The following is a 21730-nucleotide window of genomic DNA, read 5'->3' as shown; positions in this document are numbered from 1 at the left end:
AATTTAATATTTAAATTGCAGTCAGTTAACATACAGTGTTATATTCGTTTCAGGTATACTATCTAATGATTCAACAATTCTACACACAACTCAGTGCTCATCACACCAAGTGCACTCCTTAATCCCCATCATCTTTTTCACTCATTCCCCACACTCCTCCCATCTGGTAATCATCAGTTTGTTCTTTAGAGTTAAGAGTCTGATTCTTGGTTTGCCTCTCTCTTTCAGTCTCTCCCTTGCTGTGTTCATTTGTTTTGTTTCTTAAATTCCACATATGACTGACACCATACAGTATTAGTTTTTCTCTGACTGACTCATTTTGCTTAGCATAATAGTCTATAGCTCTATTCACATTGTTACAAGTGGCAAGGTTCATTCTTTTTTTAATGACTGAGTAATATTTCATTGTATATGTATACCATATCTTCTTTATCCATTTATCAGTCAATGGACATTGGGCTCTTTCCATAATTTATAGTTATTGTAGATAATGTTGCTATAAATTTCAGGTTGCGCGTGTCCCTTCAAATCAGTATTTTCGTATTCTCTGGATAAATACCTAGTAGTGCAGTTTCTAGGTCATAGGGTCATTCTATTTTTGACTTTTTGAGGAACCTTGATACTATTTTCCAGAGTGTCCACACCAGTTTGCATTCCCACCAGCAGTGCAAGAGGGTTCCCCTTTCTCCACATGCTCACCAGCATCTGTTCCCTGGATTGTTAACTTTAATGGTGATATCTCATCATGGTTTTGATTTGAAGTTCCCTGATGATGAGTGATGTTGAGCATCTTCACATATTTCTATATATTGCCATCTATAATGTAGTCTTCACAAAAATTTCTATTTAGATTCCTTGCCTATTTTTAATTGGACTGTTACTTTTTCTGAGGTCATATTTATAAGTTCTTTATATGTTTGGATATTAACCTTTTATTGCATATGTTTTGTTAAATATATTCTCCCATTCAGTAGGTGACCTTTTTCTTTATGGACACTTTCTTTAGCTGTGTAAAACATTTTTACTTTGGTGTAATCCCAATAGCTGCATTTTGCTTTTGTTTCCCTTGCTAAAGGAGACATACCTAGAAAAAATATTTCTATGGCTAATGTCAAAGACATTACTACCTATGTTTTCTTATAGGAATTTTACGGTTTCAGATCTCACATTTAGATCTTAATTCATTTAGAGTTTTGTTTTTTTTCTGTATGGTATAAGAAAGTGGTCTAGCTTCTTTTTTCTTTTTTGTGCATGCTGCTATCCACTGTATCCAACCCCATTTAAAAAAAAAAAGAAAAGAAAGGAAGGAAGGGAAGGAGGGAGGGAGGGAGGGAGTGAGGGAGGGAGGAAGGAAGGAAGGAAGGAAGGAAGGAAGGCAGGAAGGAAGGAAGGAAGGAAGGAAGGAAGGAAGGAAGGAAGGAAGGAAGGAAGGAAGGAAAAGATTTTATTTTAAGTAATCTCTGCACCCAAAGTTGCATGCTGTATCAACTGAGCCAGCAAGTGCACCCCCTAACACCACTTGTTGAAGAGACTGTCCTTTTCCTATTGTATATTCTTGCCTCCTTTGTCATGTTACATTGACCCTAAAAGCATGGATTTATCTCCCGAGTTTTTATTCTTTTCCATTGATCTATGCATCTGTTTTGTGCCATTACCACACTATTTTGATTACTGTAACTTTGTAGTGTATCTTGAAATCTAGGATTCTGATACCTTCAGTTTATTCTTCTTTTCAAGACTGTTTTGGTTATTTGGGTCTTTTGTGGTTCAGTACAAACTTTAGGGTTAGTTGCTTTAGTTCTGTTGGTACTTTGATAGGGATTGCTTTAGATCTGTAGATTGCGTTGGATAGTATAGACCTTTTAACCACATTGGTTTTCTACTCTGTAAACATGGAATATCTTTACATTTGTTTGTGATTCCTTCAGTTTCTTTTCACCAGTACGTTATAGTTTTGGGAGTACTGGTCTTTGACCTCTTCTTCTTTATTCCTAGATATTTTATTATTCTTGGTGCCTTGTAGATGTGACTGTTTTCTTATTTTCTTTCTCCAGTGCTTCATTATTAGTGTATAGTATGCTACAGATGTCTGTATATCAATTTGTATTCTGTGACTTTGCTGAATTCATTTACTAGTTTTAATAGGTTTTTTTTTGGGGGGGGGGAGGAATATTTAGGGTTTTCTGTGTCATCACATCGTGTCATCTGCAAATAGGGAAAGTTACTTCTTCCTTACCAACTTGCATGCCTTTATCTCATTTTCTTGCCCAATTGCTTTGGTTAGTATTTTCAGTACTTTGTTGGATAAAAGTGGTGACATTGGACATCCTGATCTTTTTACTGACTTTACAAAACGACGACAACAACAACAACAATAACAACGGCAGCAACAACAACAACAACAAAACCCTCAGTGCCTCCTGGTTGAGTATGATGTTAGCTTTTGAGTATGACTCAGGATTTCTGCTTCCTTCAGTTTTATGTTCCCTTTCTCTCTCTTTTCCTTCTGGGGTCCCATAATGCAAATGTTGTTATGTGTGATGGTGTCCCTGAGTTCCCTTAACCTATTCTTCTTCTTCCTGTCTTTGATTTGTGTCCAGCTTGGTTGCTTTCTGTGTTGCTTTACTGTCTTTCAGCTTGTGAATCCATCTTCTGCCTCCTGTAATTTGCCATCGATTTCCTCTAGTTTATTTATTTATTTTTTTAATTTCACTGAGTTCTTATCTCTGATTGGTTTTTTTTTTTTTTTTTATATGTTCTCTCTCTTTGTTGGAGCTCTGACTAGTGTCCTCCACTCTTTTCTCAAATCCATTGGTTATCTTTCTTACCATTACTTTGAATTCTCTGTGAGGCATATTCTCATCTCTGGGCCAGCTAGCACTTTTACAATGGCTTTGTCCTATTGTTTCATTTGGATCATATTCCTCTGTCTCCTCATTTTGTCTCACTCTTTGTGTCTGTTTCTCTGTGTTAGGAAAGTCAGCTCCATCTCCTACTCTTGAAAGTAGGGGTCTTATGAAGAACAGGTCCTGTAGTGCCCTGCAGTTTGACGCGCCTTGATCACCCTGGCACTACAGGGGGTGTCTTCTGTGTTTGTTGCATGCACCCTACTCCTGTAGCTGAGCTGTGTTTGCCTTCAGCCTACTCATATGCAGTGGCTCCCTTTGTGGCAGTCAGACCAGATGTCTGCCTGTGAGTCCTCTACTGGGGCTGTCATAGAACCGAACCATGTCTGGTTAGCTTTACCTCTCCCCAAGGCAGGAGTGACTTTGGAGTAGTGCTCACTCTTGGGGCTGCCTGCTGTCAGGCACCACTGTGAAGGGGCCGCAGGTGGAATGGGGCATGTTCTGAGATTAGCAAACAAATTTTCCCACGTACCCCAGGAACTTTTGAAACTGCTGCTTCTATGCTGTGTCTCAACAGTGTTGTTTGTTTTGCTGTCTTTTTCTGGGTAGGGATTCCAGTCACCCTCCAGTTCTCTAAGAGCCAAGTGCGCTGAGTTTTAAAGTATCTGGAGTTAAGTCACCCTGCTTGTAAAAACTCAAGCAGTTAAGTGCTACTGGTTTTCAAAGCCAAATATTATGTACTGGTCTTCTGACTGCAGGTTACTCAAGTCTTGGGGGCTTTCCCTTCTCTGTGCTTCTGTTATCCCTATTTGCAATTAGTCTTGACAGAGATTTGGTTCCTAATGGGGTATCTGACCCTCCTACTGTTTTCTGATATGGCCTCCTCTGCGATTAACTGGAAAGACTGTTCTGGGGCTTTGAGTCATTTTCTGGGTTAGATGTATCAGGGGGATGAGGTGAGCTTAGGATCCTCACACTCTGCCATTGTCTCAGGCTCCCAGCGGTACAGCTTTACTCTAAATACTGCTTTTGCTGTATCCAATAAATTTTGGTTTCTTGTGTTTTCATTTTCATTTGCTCAAGACACTTTTTTGTTTTCCCCATTGATTTCTTACTGACTCATTGGTTGTTTAGGAATCCGTTGCTTACTTTCCACATGTTTATGAATTTTCCAGTTTTATTATGATGGATTTCCAGTTTCATACCATTGCAGTCAAAAAGATGTTTGATATGGGCTTTAATTTTCTTAAATTTTCAAAATTTGGTTTATGTCCTAACATATGACCTGTTTTGTGTATGATTGAGAAGAATATGTATTCTGCTACTATTTTTTAAATGTTTCTTTTTGAGCGATAAAGAGTGTGAACGAGGGAGGGGCAGAGAAAGAGGAAGACACAGAATCCAAAGCAGGCTCCAGGCTCTGAGCTGTCAGCACAGAGCCCAACACGGGGCTCAAACCCACAAACGTTGAGATCATGACCTGAGCCAAAGTCAGACGCTTAACCAACTGAGCCACCCAGGCACCCCTGCATTCTGCTACTACTTGACAGACTCTTTGGCATATGTCTTTTGGGTCCATTTGGTCTATTGTGTTTTTCAAGTCCAGTCTTTATTTGCTGTCTGGATGATCTATCCATTGTTAAAAAGTGGCTACTAACATACCTACTACTATTACACTGCCTTCTAATTCTTCCTTCAGATATAGTATTTGCTTTACATATTTCGTTGCTCCAGTGTTGGAAATATACATATTTATAATTATAATCTCACAAGGAATCAGTCCCCTTATCATTTTTAATGACCTTTTTTCTCTTTACAAATTTTTACGTATTTTATGTAAGAATGGTCACTCCTGCTCTTTTTCGGTTATATTTTTGTGGACTATTATTTTCCAGCACTTTACTTTCAGATGTGTTTGTTTAAAGCTAAAATCAGTCTCTTGTTGACAGCAGATAGTTGAATATTAGTATTGATTGTTTTTTTTTTTCTTCCTTTGAATTTAGTAAGAATGTTTAAGTTCATATATTATTGGCAATGAATCTCAGACTTAAATAACAATCTGCATCCAGTAGTTTTTTTGGTAACATGGAATGGGTATAGCCAGATCTTAAGTCATTTTAATTTTGTGTTAAATTAATATTTATAACACATGGTGTTCCTGAATGCACATAAAACATTTTCCTGGAATTATTTTGTTTTTAATACCATCACCCCTTTTAACAAATTTTGAAAAGGTATGAAAGTTGGGCCTCGGGAGGGGAACTTCAGTTCAGTTCAATCTTTATATGTCATGAGTCGTCATTCTTTCTCATTTGATAATCATGACTCTGACTGTAGTTGTCATTTTTAGTTAGTTTTAACATGACAAAATTAACAAATTACTATTCATATAGGCTTCTCAGCTTGCACGGATTATGAATTGTAAGTGAAATGAAGGAGCATTTCTAGTTGACAAACGGATCCACAGGTAATACAGTGTCTTTAAATTAAGCTTGTGACAATTAAACCAATAAACATAGCAATGAAGAAACTGTCTACAAAGTACAACCATGGAATGTTCATTCAATATATGCTGGAATCTGTAGTTTAAGGAAAAGAGTAAAATTACTTGAAGTAGAACAAATGGTAACCAGTTATCAAGAAAACAGGTAACAGACTTGGGCAAGAGGGATTTTTTTTAGAGTGCTCAGTATAACTGGAGTGGATGAAAAGGGAAAATATAAGATAGTCTCATTTATATAGGAAGTCATCCTAACAGCTTGTACCAATGTAGTCACTTCTGACCAAAGTTTATAAAAGCCATAAATAAAATAATCACCATGGAAGATGACAGCCAGTAACTCTGAATACCAGTAAATAAAGGACATTGACTAAAATAAACACTCAGTTCTAGTAGATGGCTGGGTCTCCCAAACATAAGCAAGGACTGAAATCCAAATTAAAATTACTGTGAAGAAGTAAAATAGAATAGTTTTGGCCTGTAAATACAAGCTTGGTGGGTTTAGAGAAATTCAGATAATAATCTGTACAAGCTCTCAGGAAAACTGGATAAAGCAAAAAGCCCTAAGTCACAGAAATAATTGGAGTAAATAGGCAGAAGTGATATTTAGTAAATGTAATACCCAAAAGTGCAAAATCCCTGAAGTAGGAAGGATATAATTGGAAATGTTTAGTAAAAGATCAATGAATGCTGATGAAATGCAAAAATACTTCATAAAATTTTGATAGGTGTTTTTTCTTCTCATCCCTAGTGTGAGGATATTTAGTAATGTTTTCCCAAGTGTAATCAAGGATAGAAGACACTTACCATATAGGGGATGACTTCCTTGATTTAACTGATACTGCATGACCAATTCTCTGTAGAAAGAGCAATTAATGTTTTTTAGTCGAATATCAGAAGGCCTGCCGAAATACATATGATAAAACACTGCTTCATTTTATCTACTATCCTATGCTTTCTCCAATAGGTCCTTCGTGGCTGATGACCTTCCAATTTCAATTCTACTGCCTTGAGTTATCTTACTTTTGGTACCAGGCATACTCAACTGCTATGTGACTAAATTCTGAGGCACCAAGACTCTTGGCTTACCCACTAAGACCCTGGCACTGGCTGCCAGACCAGACACCTGCTGTGCCCAGCCCCACGGGACCACAGAGAGACGGGCAACTCCCTAAGCACTTTTTGTTTTTTTTCTAATCTGATTTACCACACTATGTCTTTTGTTTGAGGATTTAATCCACTTACATCAAGGTAACATTTGATATTAAGGTAACTTTTGATATTAAGATAATATAGTAATGTTATTAATTATAGTATTCTTTATCAGTACTCTGGGTATAACATTCAACTTCACTGGCGGAGAAATCCTCTGACAGTCTTTTGGGGGCTCCTTTGTTATGTCATAGTTGCTTTTCCCTTGGTAATTTAAAAAATTGGGGTGGTGTTTTGTTTGCTTATTTTGCTTTGTTTTGTTTTGGTCTTTGGCTTTTGCTAATTTCATTATAAGATGTCTCAGTGTAGATTTTTTACACTCAATCTACTTGGGGTTCTTTGGACTTCACAGTTATGCACCCCCAGACTTGAGAACTTTCCCCCCATTATTTATTTATATAGATATTCTGCCCCTTCTCATCTCCCTCCTTCTGGGACTTTAGGGACTCTAGAATACTGGTTAGTGTATCTTGGTTAGCTTGGTGGGATCCTCAGGTCCCTTTGGTTTCCCTTCCTCCCTCCCTCTCTCCTCTCCCTCTCTCACTCCCTCTCTCCTTCTGTCTCCCCTTCCTTCCTCCCTCCTTTCCTTCCTTCCTTCCTCCCTCCTGCTCCCCCTCCCTCCCTCCCTCCCTCCCCCTTCCCTCCCTCCCTCCCTCCCCCTTCCCTCCCTCCCTCCCTCCCTCCCTTCGTTCCTCTTCTTCCTCTTTCTCTTCCCCTTTCCCTTTCTCTTTGTCTTCTTTCCTGCCTTCCTTTCTTCCTTCCTTTCTTTTCTTGTCAGTCATCCGACTGGATAAATTCAAGTGAGCTGTTCTCAAGCTCACTGATTGTTTCTTTTGCTTGACCGATCTAGTTTTGAACCTCTCTAGTGACATTTTCACTTACTATTATATTCTTCTCGTCCAGCATTTCTGTTTTTGTTTGTTTGTTTTTTTGTGTGCTTGTTTGTGTGTTTGTTTTGTTTTGGCTGAGCTTCTCATTTTGTTTGTATATTATCTTCCTGTTTTCATTTAGTTGTCTATGTTTTCTTATAATACACTGAGCTACGTAATATAATTATTTTGAATTCTTTATCAGGCAGTTAGCATATTTCCACTTCTCTTGTGTTAGATATTGGAAATGTGTTTTCTTCCCTTAGCTGTGTCGTTTCTTTTTATTCTTCATGTTCCTAGTAGATTTCTTTTTTTTTTTTTTTCCTATATACTGGCTTTGTTCTTTGAGGAATCCGTTACCATTTCTTCTGGTCTTTACAAATTGGTTTTAAATGGCAGAGTCTTTCCTGGTTATCTGTGTTCAATATGAAATGAGATGGACCCTAGGAGAGTGTGCTGTAAGGGTGGGTAAAGCCTTTACTATAAAGTTCTTTATAGATTTTGGATGCTCACCCTTTATCTGATATGTCATTTGCAAATATCTTTTCCCATTCTGTCTGTTGCCTTTTAGTTTTCGTTTTTTCCTTTGCAATGCAGCAGATTTTAATCTTGATGAGGTCCCAAAAATTCATTTTTGCTTTCAGTTCTCTTGCCTTTGTAGATGTGTTGAGCAAGCTGTTACTGTGGCTGAGGTCAAAGAGGTTGTTGCCTGCTTTCTCCTCTAGGGTTTTGATGGTTTCCTGTCTCACATTTAGATCTTTCATCCATTTTGAGTTTATTTTTGTGTATGGTGTAGGAAAGTGGTCTAGTTTCATTCTCCTGCATACTGCTGTCCAGTTCTCCCAGCACCATTTGCTGAAGAGACTGTCTTTTTTCCATTGGATGTTGTTTCCTGCTTTTTCAAAGATCAGTTGGGTCCAATTCTGGGTTCTCTATTCTATTACATTGGTCTGTGTGTGTCTGTTGCTGTGCCAGTACCATGCTGTCTTGATGATTCCAGCTTTGTAGTAGAAGCTAAAGTCTGGGATTATGATGCCCCCCATTTGGGTTTTCTTCTTCAATATTACTTTGGCTATTTGGGGTCTTTTGTGTTTCCACACAAGTTTTAGGATTGTTGTTCCAGCTTTGAGAAGAATGCCAGTGAAATTTTGACTGGGATTGCATTGAATGCGTAGATTGCTTTGGGTAGTATTGACATTTTAACAATATTTATTCTTCCTATCCATAAGCACTTCACACCAGTCAGAGTGGCTAAAATGAACAAATCAGGAAACTACAGATCCTGGTGAGGATGTGGAGAAATGGGAATCTTATTGCACTGTTGATGGGAAAGCAAACTGGTGCAGCCACTCTGGAAAGCAGCGTGGAAGTTCCACAAAAAATTAAAAATAGAACTATCCTATGACCCAGCAATAGCACTGCTAGGAACTTACCCAAGGGATACAGGAGTGGTGATGCATAGGGGCATAGGATGCATGGGGAACAAAACTTGTACCCCAATGTTTATAGCAGCACCTTCAACAATAGCCAAATTATGGAAAGAGCCTAAATGTACATCAGCTGATGAATGGATAAAGAAGATGTGGTCTGTGTGTGTGTGTGTGTGTGTGTGTGTGTGTGTGTGTGTACACACAATGGAATACTACCTGGCAAAGAGAGAATGGAATCATGCCATGTGCAACAACATGGATGGAACTGGAAGGTATTATGCTGAGTGAAATAAGTCAGTCAGAGAAAGACAGATATCATATGTTTTCACTCATACGTGGATTTTGAGAAACTTAACAGGAGACCGTGGGGGAAGGAAAGGGGAAAAAATAGTTGCAAACAGAGAGGGAGGGAGGCACACCATAAGAGACAAATACAGAGAACAAACAGGGTTGATGGGAGGATGGGGAAGAGGGGGAAATGGGTGATGGCCACTGAGGAATGCACTTGTTGGGATCAGCACTGGGTGTTTTCTGTAAGCCAATCTGACAATAAATTTATTTAAAAAATAAAATAATTTTTCTTTGATGGGGCTTATTTAGATTTCTAGCAAATATATAAGAAGTAGAGAAGTCAAAGTTTGTCTATAAGATGGTAGATGAAAATTTAAGACATTTATCCAAATGAATAACAACATATATTTTAACTGTATTTTCTGAGAATTTAGATGATGAAGGCTAATAAATAAAATCTCCAACTTTTAATGATTGTGGGCCCTGTTCATGGGCTCTCAACGAATCCATACTTTAACATTTACCATGTTCAGAATGACTTGGCCAAACTTCAAAGCATGGGCTTTGTTTCTGCCTCGAGTATAAATTATACATCTGCCTCATGGACAAATAACCTAAAAAAAATGTTTTTTCAAACATGAAATAAACCTCCCTAAATTCCTATGAAACTAAAGCCATACAGGCTTGCACATAGTAAAAGCTTAAGATAAAGTCTGTAGCTTTCTGGAATGTCTTTCATCATGATGATCTGTAACTCTTTGGGTAAAACACATATAGAACCTTACACAAAATGTTCCTTAGCTGGAGAACTCTCTTTGTGAAAATTATATATCCTGAGGAGCTGTCTTTTGCACATATGGGACAATATCCTTAATCTTAAGAGATAAGGGGTTGTCTTTATACAATAATTTAGGAATTTTCTAAAGACTCTGCACACAATAATTATATAGTTATACATTGAGTTAACCCAGAGACGGCAAGATATGCACGATTGTTGAATTTAGAGATAGAGTGTATCTATTTTTAAATTATATTTTATTTTTTCATAATTGATAACATTTCACCAACGAAGTCATTTTAAGAACAGTGACTTTAAACACTACTACATTAAAAATAATTTATATAAAAATTAGTATACCAACTCTGAGTAATAAACATTTTTTTCAGTTTTCATTTTTGTTGCTGTTAATAAACTGAAATTACCACTCTTGAATTTTCAGCTGAAGATATGCAAAAGGAAATGTAAGGTACAAGATTAGTAAATCTGTATTTTTGTCTCAGATATCAGACGTATATTACTTAAATCTATGTAAGTTAAGATATCAAATGTAAACATTCTAGGGTTTTCAAAGATTAAGTACTTGGCATTAATGTCTGCTAAATGCCACCTCTTCATATTTACCAAGAGAGAAGGGAAGACAACTCATATGGTACTTTTTAGAGTTGAGATTCTTTAAAATGGAATTTTAATGATTTGGACTAGGAAAATTTTTTTTAGAAATTGATACTTTTAATATGAAATCTCAGGCTCAATTGTTTAAGCATCTGACTTTGACTCGGGTATGATCTCAACGGTTTGTGAGTTTGAGTCGCTCATTGGATGAGGTCTTTTCCCACTTTGTGTGAGCATGAACCCTGCTCCAGGTTAGCATGAGCCTGCTCTGTGTTGAGTACCAGCCCTTGAGCTACACTCTGGGTGACTTCAAACCTGCTCTGGGTGAACTCAAGCCCTGATCTGGGGTGAGCTTCAGTCTTGCTCTGAATGATCTCTAGCTCACTCCTGGTAAACACAAGCCCTGCTCTATGTGATCTTGTGCCCTGCTGCATGTGACCTCGTGCCCTGCTCCTAGTGACCTCGAGCCCCGCTCTGGGTGAACACAAGTTCTGCTGCAGGTAAGTTCCTGTCCTGTTCTCAGTGACCTTGTGCCCTGCTCTAGGTGACCTCAAGCCCAGCTCCAGGTGAGCTGAAGCCCTATTCCAAATAAGCTGAAGTCCCATATCTAATGGGCCTGTGTCCTAATTCAGGTGAGCTCATAACCTGCTCTGTATGAGCTCAGACTCCATTAAGGTAAGTTTCTGCTCTACTCCGGTTGAGTCATGCCCCTCTGCTTGTGAGCTCATGCCCTACATTGTGTGACCTTGTGCCCTGCTCTGGGTCACCGATAAACCTGCTCTGGATGACTTCTATCCTGGTCCAGTTAAACCTGTGACCTGCTCAGGGTGAGCACAAACCCCTCTCAGGGTAAGCACAAGCCCAGTTATGGGTGGGCATGAGCCCCACACTGAGTTAGAGTGGGCCTACAAAAGCTAAATATGAGCCCTGGTTCAGGTGACCTCATGCCCTGGTATGTTTGAACTCATGTCCTTTGATTCATTGTCTTTTGAGCTCAAGTCCCGCTCCCAGTGAGCATGAGTCCTGCTCCTGGTGGGCTTGAGTCCTGCTCTGGATGAGCTCAATCCCCATTCTGAGTGAGCTCCAGCAGCCCTCTGGCTAAATACAGACCTTGCTCCGTGTGACCTCATACCACCCTCCGGGTGACCATGAGCTCCACTTAGGGTTGAGTTCATGCTCCACTCCAGGTGAGCACCAGCCCCGCTCGGGGTGTCAACATGCTCCACTCTGGGCAACCTCAAGCCCCTTTTTGCTTAAGCATGGACACTTTTCCCAGTGACCTGGAGCCCCTCTCCAGTTGAGCACAAGACCTTCTCTGGTGAGTTTGTCTTGCTCCAGGTGACCTCAGGCCCTGCTCAGATTTTGCACCAGTCCCACTTCTCGTGAGCACGTGCCCTCTTCTGTGTGACCTTGTGCCCCACTCAGCAGAACCTCCAGACCAATACTGGGTGATCTCTAGCTCAGCTCCTAATGAATAATCTCGTGTCCCACTGCAGTTGAGCAAAGCCTAGTTTGGGGTGACCTTGAATCCCACTCCCAGTGAACTTGTTTTTAGCTCCACATGACCTCGTGCTTCACTCCAGGCGCACTCGAGCCATGCTTGAGTTCAGCCCATGTTCTGGGTGACCTTGTGCCTGTCTCCAATTGAAATGAGCCCTGCTTGATATGCCTTCTTCCCTGCTCTGGGTGACCTTGACCCCCACACCTGGTGAGCTCATGCCACACTTTGGGTGTACTGAAGCCTTTCTCAGAGTGAGAGGTAGCCATCCCCAGGTGAGTGTGAGCCCAGTTTTGATGAGCCTGTGTTATGCTCTGGGTGACCTCATGCCAGGTGATCTCAAGACTCTGTCTTGGTGAGCTTGTCTCACTCTCTATGTGGCCTCAGACCCCACTCGGGTTTTGCCCCAGCCCCACTTCTGCTGAGCACGTGTCCCTTTCTCTGTGAGCGAGGGCCACTGCCCAGGTGAGCTCCAGGTGCCCTGCAAGTGAGCTTGAGTCTTCTTCACATTACCAAGGGCCCCTCTCTTTATGATTCTGTGCTCTGCTGCAGGGACCTTCAAGGGGCGCTTGCTGTGACCTCGTGTCCCTCTGCAGGTAGCTCAAGTTATGTTCCAAGGGACATGGAGTCCTGCTCCTGGTGAGTTCAAGCCCTGCTCCAGGGGATCGGTAAGCCCACTCCAGCTAACCCCGTGCCCCTCTCTGATGACCTGCTTCCCTTCTCAGTGAGACCTTGCCCCACACCAGGGGGAACTCAAGTCCTGATCCACCTGGCTGGTGCCCCACTTCTAGTGAATGCCTCTGAAGCTCTGGGTGAGTTCGTGCCAACCGTTGTGTGTCCTTGTGCCCCTCCGCTGGGGTGATCTGGGGCCCCAGTCAGTTTGACCCGGAGCTCCGCTCTGGAGGACCTGTTCCCTGCTCTGTATGAGGTTCTGACCAGCTCCAGATGACTTCCCGCCCCACTGAGTGTGAACTGGAGCTGCAGTCCAGGGGACCTGAGGCCCTGCTCCAAGTGGCCTGGAGCCCAGCTGCTGATATGCTCATGCCCTGTTCAAAGTGTACACACTGGTGCACTTGAGAGCCACATCCGGTGGGCGTGGGGGTGCACGTCTAGTCATGCCCCAGGTCAGCACCTGCCCTGTTGTGTGTGAGCTAGTGCCACACTCTAGGTGTGCTCAAGCCCTGATTCGGGTGACATGAGCCCTTGTTCCTTAGGATTTTGTGCTCCACTCCAGGTGCCTAGAAGCCTGACTCCCTGTGACCTGGTGACCCAGCCCAGAGGAGCACAAACTCTGCTGAGGGTGAGCTCGAGCTCCTCTCCAGTTGAGAAGAAGCCTTTGTCTCATTGAGGACACGGCTTGATCCTGATGACCTCGAGTCCCAGTCCAGGTTAGCAGTGTGCCACTTTGAGTGACCTCAAGTCCCGCTCCTAGTGAACCTGTGCCCCACTTTAGGTGACCTTGAGCCCCATTCCTGGTGAGCTGAGCCCTGATTCATGTGTACATAGTTGTGCAGGTGACCTTGAGACCCACATCTGATTGGGGGGAGTCGATGAGCCCCCCTCCGGTGTCATCTGAGCTGGTGACCTGCTTCATGACCTCGTGACCTGCCCCAAGTGACCTCCAGCCCGGCTCCAGCGTCCAGAGTCGTGTTCTGGGTTAGCCCCAGCCCCCATGCGGTTGAGCACCAGCTCTGCTGCCTGTGACTTCCTGCTTAGCTCCAGGTGACATCGAGCCCCACTCAGGTGGGTTGGTGCCTAGCTCCATGTGAGCTCGAGGCTCGCTCCACTTGACCTCAAGACCTGTTCCGTATGAGCTCAAGTCCTGCTCCAGGTGGCCAGAGCCCAGCTCCTAGAGGGCTCAGGCCCTGATTCAAGTGTACACAGTTGTGAGTGTGGCCTTGAGATCCGCCCCTGCTGTGGTGACTTCGAGCCGTGCTTCAGTGACCTGGTGCTCCATTCTGTGTGAGCTAGTGCCACACTCTAGGCAAACTGAAGCCCTGACCAGGGCAAACACGGGCCCTCCCTCCCTGTTGTTTTGTGCTCCACTCCCAGTGCACGAAGCCTCACTCCCTGTGACCTGGTGACCCTCCCTGTAGGAACTCCAGTCATGCCAAGGGTGACCTGGAGCCCCTCTCCAGTGGAGCATGAGATTTGCTTTGGGTGAGCACGTGCCCTGATCTGGGTGACCTCGAGTCCTGCTCCAAGTGAACTCACACCCTCTCTCCATGACTGCGAGTCCTGCTTCAGATCACCTGAAGACCCGCTCACTAGAACCTCCAGACCCTCACTGGGTGAACTCATGCCTGCTCCTTGGGGACCTCCTGACCCACTCAGCCGTACAGCCTGACCCACTGCTGACCCTGAGAGGAGCTGACAATGAATTTGGGTCCTGCTCCAACGGACCTGGAACCTCGCTCCCAGTGAGCTCCTGGAACCCTCTGGGTGACCTCAATCCCTGCTCAGGGTGACCTTGACCCGTCTCCAGGTGGAGCAGGAACCCCGCTCCATAAGATTCGGTGCTCCACTCTGGGTGACCTGGATCCCCACTCCAGGTGAGCTGGATTTACTCTTTGTGGTAATCCCCGCCCTTTCTGCCCAAGCTCATGCCTTGCTCCCCGTGACCTAGAGCGCCTCACCTGCACAGTTCCCTTCCCAGCTGACGTGGACCAGGACCTTTACTGGGGCATCTCCAGTCATGCACTAGGTAAACTCCTGCCCTGCTCTAGGTGACCTTCTAGCTCAGGACATGGGGAACTGGTGTTCCTCTGGACTTTGGCAAGACTTTTCCAGGTGACCTCGAATCCACCTCCTGGTGACCTCGAGCCTTGCTCCTGAGGACCTCAAACTGCTGCTCGTGATGTGTTCTGCGCTGTGGGACCTAGATCCCCACTCAGCTTAGTCCTGAAACTGGTTTTGAGTGAACTTCTACCCAGTTCTGGTTGGCCTCGGACCCAGCTCTTTGTGACCTTGTGCCACCCTTCCAGTGTATTAAGGCCTTTGGATTAAGGTTATTCCAAACAACAGGTGGCCTGAGCCCCACTTCTGTGACTTCCTGTGCCACTTTGGGAGACCTCATGGTCTATTCTATGTGACCTCAAGGCACAACCCATGATCAAGTGGGATTTATTCCAAGGAAACAAGGATGGTTTGACATTCACAAATCAAAGATACACTACGATAATAAAATAAAGGATAAAAATCCTAATATTTTTGAATTGCAAATAGTTTGCATCTGACTTTATTACTCCAACTATAATAGGAAAGAACACATCTTATTTAAGTTGGTATTAAAAAAATATGGCAAGGGGCGCCTGGCTGGCTCAGTCGGTTGAGCGTCCGACTTCGGCTCAGATCACGATCTCACGGTCCGTGAGTTCGAGCCCCGCGTCAGGCTCTGTGCTGAAACGCCCCCTCTCCCAAAATCATCACCAATAAAGTGTCAGCCACAAACCCATATGCATGCCGTTTTATAAACAGACACGCGATACCAAGTTAGAAGTCCCTTTTAATTAACCAAAAAAAAAAAAAAAAAAAAAAAAAAAAGTCTAGTAACGTAAGAGACTCCAGAACAAGTTGGAAATTGTGTACCATTGGAGTAAGATACAAACATAATACACTTGTCAATCAATCCCTGGGAAAATGATGGATATGGGGGAAGGGGGGGGGGGGGGAAACAATTCAATCTAAAGATTTTAAGAATGAGACTCTAAAATGGAAGAAAAATATAATGCACTGATATTCTAACACAAAGACATCAACTGATGCAAAATGCAGATGGCAACAGAAATCCCAGGCTGGCTGAACCTATGTGAGTTCTGGTATGAGAGAGGCCACAGAAATAAAAAGGATGGAAGGTTTTCGCCTCCCACTGGCAAGACTACTGAAAATCAAAGAAATACCAATTGATGATACATTATGTAACTGATTTTATAAAAGTTCTTGTATTACATTTTTTCCATATAGTATGGATAACTCCTCATGCTCAAGTAAGTCAGGAGAACTAAGGTGCCCAAAGAATATCTAAAAGCTAAGAACAGGAGGTGGATCCAACATGGCTGAGAAGCAGGAAGACTTGAAGTTCCCTCATCCCTCAAACACAGCAGTGTTGAGGGCAAAGGACTTTGAATTCCAAGAGTCCGGGCTACAGAGTGACAAAGACATTTCCAGGGACCTGGCAGGGATAGATACATGACTCTGAACTGGGAGAGATAAAATGGTCTGTGTAGCCATGGATGGGAGGGATCCCCTTCTGCAGAGAGACAAAAGGAAGAGGAAGAGAGGCTGGGAAGGTGTAAGTGCACCTGAGCAAGAGAAAAACCACCGACCAGGACGGGCAAAGATCCAATTTCTAACCGTGGGGCTTTCTCTGGCCTGGGGCCAGCTGCCCTTTTGTGCACGTGGGGAGAAGGGGATTCAGTCTCGGCCTCACTACCTAGTTCAGAGACTCAGTCTGGAGTGGGAGAAAGCAATCCCCTTCTTGGAGTGCTGTGGGAAGAAGGTTTATAACCGTTCAAAGGAAAATGACTGCCTGCACCCGCCAGCCAGAGGCAATATATCAGTGGCACAGACTGGCGCTTCCTTGGAACTGGGGCGCATGCAGGGGGACCCTTTAAGACATCAAGGTTTAAGTCCCAGTCAAGTACCAAGGAGATGTGGGAGTCAGCGGAGCGGGACAAACCGCACACAGCATTGAGGCAACGCAGAGTGGCTCTTCCCTGGAACCCACGAGTGTGGAGGGGCACCCCTTAAGACATCAGTGTTTAAATCCCAGCTGACCGCCAGGGAGGTATGGGAGTTGGCAGAGCAGGACAAACAGCCTGGTTCACGCACACGGCACTGCAAGGACGGCCTAACAGACTGGTTTGGGACACTCACGCCGTGGAGGAGAGACTGGGGTGTCATCCTTTTTCTCCCCATCACCGATAAGGTGGGGCTTCAGGGAACAGACAGTGGCCGCCCACAGTGGAGGCGAGACCCACCGACACCGAACCACACACCTCCGTGCCTGGTAACTGCATCATCTACCAGAGCAGGATTGGCATTGACCAACCAGACAGCCCCTCCTCCAGACCAGCACTGCCACCAGTTCCAACGCACCCGATGGTTTTGCATTTCCTGATTTAATTTTTGGACATTTCTTATTATACATGATTTTTTTTCTTCCTTTTCTCCTTCTTATTTCTTCCCACCTCCAGTCTGATTATTGTTGGTATGTTTCAGCAGACATATTTAATCTATTCTCTTATGCCTATTCTACATGTCCTTCTTTATTTTCTTCTCTCTCTCTCTGGATTAAGCCCTAGAGTTCCTCTGCCTGCTCAATTTTCCTTTCTTTTCTTTTTTCCCTGCCTCTCATTTCTCTTTGTATGGGTAAGGCCTCTTCTACCAACACCACCCCCACCCCAAAGATTGGCTAGAACTGGTGTTTTGGGTGTTTTTTTTTTTTTTTAAGTTCTCTTTGTTCGTTTCCTTTTCCAGGGGTACATCAATGAAGAAATCAAAGCCTGGTGGGGGGTCCAAAACATCATTATGAGTAGGGAGATAAAGCAACCAGAGTCACAACAACAGAGAGCACTTAACAGCTCTCCAAAAAACACCTCCTGAAGGGCCACACCCTGGACAGTATATGACCCCTCTCGAATACAGTAGTGCTCACAGGTGCAGCAGACACATAACAAGCTTTTAACACCCTTAATGAACAGAAAACTAGCCAAAATAATGAAACAGAAGAATTCTCCTCAAAAGAAATTCCGGGAAGAAATGACAGCTAAAGAATTGATCAAAACACATATAAGCAATATAACTGAACAAGAATTTAGAATAATAGTCAAAAGATTAATCGCTGCGCTTGAAAAAAGCACACAGGACAGCAGAGACTCTATTGCTGCAGAGACCAAGGAACTACAAAATACTCATGATGAATTAAAAAATGATGTAAATGAGGTGCAAAATAAACTAGACAGGGTGACAGTGAGGACTGAAGAGGCAGAGGGGAGATTAAGTGAAATAGAAGATAAAATCATGGAAGGAGATGAAACTGAGAAAAGGAAGAGAGAGAGACAGGGGAAGAAGGTGCACTTGAACAAATCATAGCCGAGAACTTCCCCAGTCTGGAGAAGGAGACAGACAATGAAATCCAGGATGCGCACACAACTTCCTTCAGACGTAGCAGGAATCAATATTATCCATGAAATATAGTGAAGCTGGCAAAATACAAAGATAAAGAGAGAATTCTGGAAGCAGCTAGGGATAAACGGGCCTTAACCTAGTAGACAAACAAGGGTGGTGGCAGACCTATCTACTGAAAATGGCAGGCCAGAAGGGATTGGCAGGAAATATTCAATGTGCTGAATAGGAAAAATATGCAGCCAAGAATCCTTTATCCAGCAAGCCTCTCATTCAGCATAGAAGGAGACATAAAGATTCCCCAAACAAACAAAAACTGAAGCAGTTCATCACCAACAAACCAACCCTACAAGAGATCCTAGGGGGACTCTGTGAGTGAAATGTTGCAAAGACCACAAAGGACCAGAGACATCACCACAAGTATGAAACCTACAGATAACACAATGACACTAAATTCTTAACTTTCAATAATCACTCTGTATGTAAATGGACTAAATGATCCAATCAAAAGATATAGGGTATCAGAATATATTAAAAAAAAAAAAACAAAAAAAAAGACCCATCTATTTGCTGTCTACAAGAGACCCATTTCAGACCTGAGGACACCTTCAGATTGAAAGTGAGGGCATGGAGAGCTATCTATCATGCTACTGGAAGTCAAAAGAAAGGTACAGTAGTCAAAGTTAAATCAGACAAATTAGACTTTAAACTAAAGGCTGTAAGAGATGAAGAAGGGCATTATGCCATAATTATAGGGTCTATCTATCAGGAGGAGCTAACAATTTATAAATGTCTATGCATTCAATGTGGAGGCACCCAAATACATAACACAATAAATCACAAACATAAGCAATCTTATTGGTAAGAATGTGGTAATTGAATGGTGCTTTACTCCTCCACTTACAGCAATGGACAGATCATCTAGACAGAGAATCAATAAAGAAACAATGGCCCTGAATGATACACTGGACGAGATGGATTTGACAGGTATGTTCAGAACTTTTCATCGAAAAAACAGCAGAACACGCATTCTTCATTCTTCTTGAGTGCAAATGGAACATTCTCCAAGACAGATCACATACTGGGTCACAAAACAGCCCTCAGTAAATATAAAAGAATTGAGATCATACCGTGCACACTTTCAGATCACAATGCTATGAAACTTGAAATCAACCACAGGAAAAGGTTTGGAAAACCTCCAAATGCACGGAGGTAAAAGAATATCCTACTGAAGAATGAATTGGTCAACCTGGCAATTAGAGAAAAAAACAAAAAAATATATGGAACCAAATGAAAATGAAAACACAACAGTCCAAACCCTTTGGGATGCAGCAAAGTCAATCCTAAGGGGAAAACTCATTGCAATCCAGGTCTATCTCAAGATACAAGAAAAATCCCAAATACAAAATCTAACAGCACACCTAAAGGAACAAGAAGCAGAACAAAAAAGAAACCCAAGGCCAGAAGAAGAAGAGAAAGAATAAAGATAAGAGAAGAAATAAATAACATAGAATCAAAAAAAACAAAAACAAAAACAAAGAGTAGAACAGTTCAATGAAACTAGGAGCTGGTTTTTTGAAAAAATAAACAAAACTGATAAAACCCTAGCCAGACTTCTCAAAAAGAAAAGAAAGAGAAGAACCAAACAGATAGAACCAAATTGGATTAAATCCAATTTAATCCAAATTAAAATGGATTTATCACAACCACTCCCTCAGAAATATAAGCAATTATCAGAGAATACTATGAAAAATTATATGCCAACAAACTGGACAACCTGGAAGAAATGGACAAATACCTAGACACCCACACACTACCAAAACTCAAATGGGAACAAATAGAAAGTTTGAACAGACCCATAACTAGTGAAGGAATGGTATCAGTTATCAAAAATCTCCCAACAAATAAGAGTCCTGGGTCAGATGGCTTCCCAGGGGAATTCTAGCAGACATTTAAAGCAGTTAATACCTAACCTTCTCAAGCTGTTCCCAAAAATAGAAATGGAGGGAAAACTTCCAAACTCATTCTATGAAGCCAGCATTACCCTGATTGTCAAACCAGACAGAGACCCCACTAAAAAGGAGAATTACAGGCCAATATCCTTGATGAACATGGATGCAAAAATTCTCAACAAGATACTAGCAAATCGAATTCAACAGCATATAAAAAGAATTATTCGGGGCGCCTGGGTGGCGCAGTCGGTTAAGCGTCCGACTTCAGCCAGGTCACGATCTCGCGGTCCGTGAGTTCGAGCCCCGCGTCAGGCTCTGGGCTGATGGCTCGGAGCCTGGAGCCTGTTTCCGATTCTGTGTCTCTCTCTCTCTCTGCCCCTCCCCCGTTCATGCTCTGTCTCTCTGTCCCAAAAATAAATAAATAAATAAATAAAAAAAAGTTGAAAAAAAAAATTTAAAAAAATAAAAAAAATAAAAAAAAAAAAAGAATTATTCACCATGATCAAAGTGGGATTCATTCCCGGGCTGCAGGGCTGGTTCAATACTGGAAAATCAATCAATGTGGTACATCACAGTAGTGAAAGTAAGGATAAGAATCATATCATCCTGTCAAGAGATGCAGGAAAAGCATTTGACAAAATATAGCATCTTTCTTAATAAAAACCCTCAAGAAAGAGCTGGGATAGAAGGAACATACTTAAACTATGTTCATAAAAGCTATACATGAAAAGCCCACAGCTAATATCCTCAATGAGGAAAAACTGAGAGCTTTCACCCTGAGATCAGGAACACGACAGGGATGTCCACTCTCACCAACATTGTTTAACATAGTGTTGGAAGTCCCAGCATCAGCAATAAGACAAAAAAAAAAAAAAAAAAAGAAAGAAAAAAAAGAAAAAAGAAAATAAAAAAAGAAATAAAACACATCAAAATTGGCAAAGAATAAGTCAAACTGTAACTTTTTGCAGATGACAGGACACTGCATGTGGAAAACCTGACAGACTCCACCAAAAGGCTGCTAGTACTGATACATGAATTTGGCAAAGCCATAGGGTACAAAATCAATGTATAAAAATCAGTTGTATTACTATACACCAATAATGAAGCAACAGAAAGAGAATTCAAGAAAGCAATCCCATTTACAATTGCCCCAAGAACCACAAAATACCTAGGAATAAACCTAACCAAATATATAAAAGATCTGTATGCTGACAACCTTACAAAACTTATGAAGGAAACTGAAGAAGACACAAAGAAATGGAAAACATTCCATGCACATGGATTGGAAGAATAAATATTGTTAAATTGTCAATTCTAGCCCAAAGCAATCTACACATTCAGTGCAATCCCAATCAAAATTGCAACGGCATTCTTCTCAAAGCTAGAACAAACAATCCTAAAATTTGCGTGGAACCACACAAGACCCCGAACAGTCAAAGTAATATTGAAAAAGAAAACCAAAGCAGGAGGCATCACAACTCTAGACTTTAGCCCCTACTACAAAGCTGTAATCATCAAGACAGTATGGTATTGGCACAAAAACAGACACATAGGACCAATGGAATAGAACAGAGAACCCAGAATTGGACCCACAAATGCAGGGCCAAGTAATC

At 42.2% G+C, this 21730-nt stretch overlaps 2 long non-coding RNA genes and 1 pseudogene across 3 annotated transcripts in view; 1 reads left to right on the top strand and 2 right to left on the bottom strand.

The window, feature by feature from the left end:
- Positions 1 to 5099: 5099 nt before the first annotated feature.
- Positions 5100 to 6193, bottom strand: LOC131503599 (probable G-protein coupled receptor 160; annotated as a pseudogene).
- Positions 6194 to 9600: 3407 nt separating this feature from the next.
- Positions 9601 to 21730, bottom strand: part of LOC131503595 (uncharacterized) — a 30551-nt gene continuing 18421 nt past the window's right edge. The window contains exon 3 of the long non-coding RNA XR_009257465.1: positions 9601 to 9762. This is a non-coding gene — a long non-coding RNA (uncharacterized LOC131503595). The remainder of the gene's footprint in view (positions 9763 to 21730) is intronic.
- Positions 10726 to 15205, top strand: LOC131503597 (uncharacterized). Of its 2 annotated transcripts, XR_009257470.1 has the most exons (4): positions 10726 to 12678; positions 12765 to 12851; positions 13274 to 13427; positions 13546 to 15205. It is a non-coding gene; the product is annotated as an uncharacterized LOC131503597 (long non-coding RNA). The 2 variants fall into 2 exon arrangements; XR_009257469.1 differs by having other exon boundaries at positions 13274 to 15205.

Source organism: Neofelis nebulosa (assembly GCF_028018385.1).
Source record: "Neofelis nebulosa isolate mNeoNeb1 chromosome Y unlocalized genomic scaffold, mNeoNeb1.pri SUPER_Y_unloc_2, whole genome shotgun sequence".
NCBI classification, from domain to species: domain Eukaryota; kingdom Metazoa; phylum Chordata; class Mammalia; order Carnivora; family Felidae; genus Neofelis; species Neofelis nebulosa.
The sequence above is the reverse complement of the archived record's forward strand: the minus strand, read 5'-3'. Positions and strand labels throughout refer to the sequence as shown.